General features: G+C 37.1%; 1 non-coding gene across 1 annotated transcript; it reads right to left on the bottom strand.

Annotated features, from left to right (window-relative positions):
* Positions 1–1,949: 1,949 nt before the first annotated feature.
* On the bottom strand, positions 1,950–2,113 carry LOC134315496 (U1 spliceosomal RNA). The gene has a single exon (XR_010012567.1). It is a non-coding gene; the product is annotated as a U1 spliceosomal RNA (small nuclear RNA).
* Between the last annotated feature and the right edge of the window lie 374 nt (positions 2,114–2,487).

The following is a 2,487-nucleotide window of genomic DNA, read 5'->3' as shown; positions in this document are numbered from 1 at the left end:
ATAAAATGTTAAAACAAGCACAGCTGTAATAAAACTTCTTGAAAGAGAAGCTTTCTTTGTTTTTCTTCTTTCCCACAATGATTCTGGAGGATATTTTGATAGATAAGTATTTTTTTAAGGATTATAGTAGGACATTTGTGTTACATTACATGCTATTACCACAAATTATCTGACAGGCATGACAGAAGAAAGCTTTTTTTTTTTTTGTAAATCTCTCAGTATTATAAAGAGATTTCAAATAAAGCACACATTTGATCAGAACAGAAATAAGCTTTTGCCATATCTATTCTAGTCCACTGACCTAAACTCTACTGACAACTGAGCAGAAGAGGAGAGTCCATAAAACAGGACCTTGGACAATCTGGAGAGATTCTAGGTTGAGTATTGCTCCTAGATTCTTTGCTCTGGATTTTCTGATCATATTAAGTATTAACCTAAACACTGTCACATCACCCTACTGCTGCGTTCTCTTCACTGGATTCCTGTAGCTGCCAGCATTCAGTTTAAAACACTGATGCTCGCCTACAAAGCCAAAAATGGACCAGCCCCAAGCGACCTTCAAGATCTAATCAAACACTGTACTGTACCACGCAACCTCCGAGCCACTAGTCTCGCTCGACTTGATCCTCCACCCAGGACTCGAGGAAGACGAGCATCAAGGTTCTTCTCTGTACTGGCACCCAAGTGGTGGAACGAACTTCCTCTGTCTGTCCGAACATCTGAGTCTCTTGCTGTCTTCAAAAGACAATTAAAAACCTCCATCACCTCTTTACTATACACTTAAGCTGACTTGTACTTACTTACTAACGCTCTTATTTATCTCCTGCAAAAAAAAGAACTTTGGTTCTAACAGGTTTTAGCAGGTTCGTGTTCTTGAACTGTTGTTTACTAAAACTAGAGTAAGGTAATGTTTACTATGGAAGCACTTATGTAAGTCTCTCTGGATAAGAGTGTCTGCTAAATGCCGACAGTGTAAATGTAAATGTAAGTATTATAGGATAAGACTCAGTGCTGTTATGATAGCTAGGGAGGTGCAAAAGCTGATTATTTGTGTACTGTGTTTTATTAAAGTTTATTAGATTTATCTCATTATGATAAAGCTAATTTATTACATACACAGATTTCTCTAATCCTAATAAGTGATCTGTAGCAAAAATGCAAATCATCCTGAAGCTGACCAGAAGCATGTATGTTGTAGTATTATTCACATGATCGATATCACCTATACACAGAAAAAGCAACACAATCACTGTCTTTGAAATGTCAGTCATCATTTGGCTCTTCTCTCCACCCCCTCTCACCCCCTCACACCCTCTCACACCCTGGCATGCACAATATTTGGTCGTGTCAGTCATGTGAGACCCATATTGTTTTCTGAAAAGCTAGGCACTGTCAAAACGATCAACAACATCGCTTAAAGGTTTAAAAGTTGCTGTTGAAGAAACTGAATCATATTGAGCGGGTCATTATGAATTATGTGGATGAACCGAATAACCGTTTTCTTTCGCTAGTGACTTCAGCTAGTGCTTTAAAAAAGATATTCCGCAGCCTGATTTAGTGTGATGCTGGCTGAGTTAGAAATGATATAAAAAGGCAAACGTATGTATAAAAAAAAACAACCAAACAAAAGGTTAATCAGCAATTGGCCATCATTCATACACATTGATAATTAGTATACCTGTACTTCACTACACAAATTAGTAAACTCCAACCAACAGCACACTTACGTATCCAATCAACCCATTTCCCCAGTTAGCTAGTGCTAATGCTATAGCACACCTGCACAACCTAAAATGTATTGTAATGGCTAACATTGGTAAAATACAAATACTTGTAAAATAAAAATGTGCTTTTTTATTCTCTCTTTTGCTCATATTTCATGATTTTATTGATTGACTAATTGATTAATTACTTTATTGATCCCCAAAGGAAAATTGCTGAATAAAATTTAAGGAAAGGCGCAGTCGCAATCCCTCACTATCAGAAATGATGCACTCAAGATTTCCAAATTTGGGGAATTCACAGTGGTCAGCACAACCGGAGTGCAATGGCTGACGCTTGTCCTTGGTGAACCACCTTTTTTATCATGGTCACGCCCCAGCCAGGTAAGTATGATGTGAGCACAAACAGTATATGTCAAATATTAAGTAACACTTAGCAATGCTATTACAACACCACTTCTTCTTCTTCTTAAGCATTGTTCCTAAATGTAAGATAATTTCCTGACACAGTTTTGCCAAGGTATGAAGCCTTGACCCATCATCATCAATAAAGAACTCTTTCCTAGAGTCTTTCCTAAATACTTATTTTATACACCAGCATGGTAGCATTGCCTGGTAGGAATGTTTCTGTATTTCACAATGTTTCTAGCCTGTCCCAACTTTTTGTTGTGTTGCAGACAAAAAAAAAAAAAACACCAACAACAACAAAAGGCCAGAACGTTATAAATAAATGAACAGCTTTGCCTTTTGTATAGTTTGTTTTCAT

This window comes from Trichomycterus rosablanca, chromosome 5 (assembly GCF_030014385.1).
Source record: "Trichomycterus rosablanca isolate fTriRos1 chromosome 5, fTriRos1.hap1, whole genome shotgun sequence".
NCBI classification, from domain to species: domain Eukaryota; kingdom Metazoa; phylum Chordata; class Actinopteri; order Siluriformes; family Trichomycteridae; genus Trichomycterus; species Trichomycterus rosablanca.
Note: the sequence above shows the minus strand (reverse complement) of the source record. Positions and strands in the feature narration are given on the sequence as shown.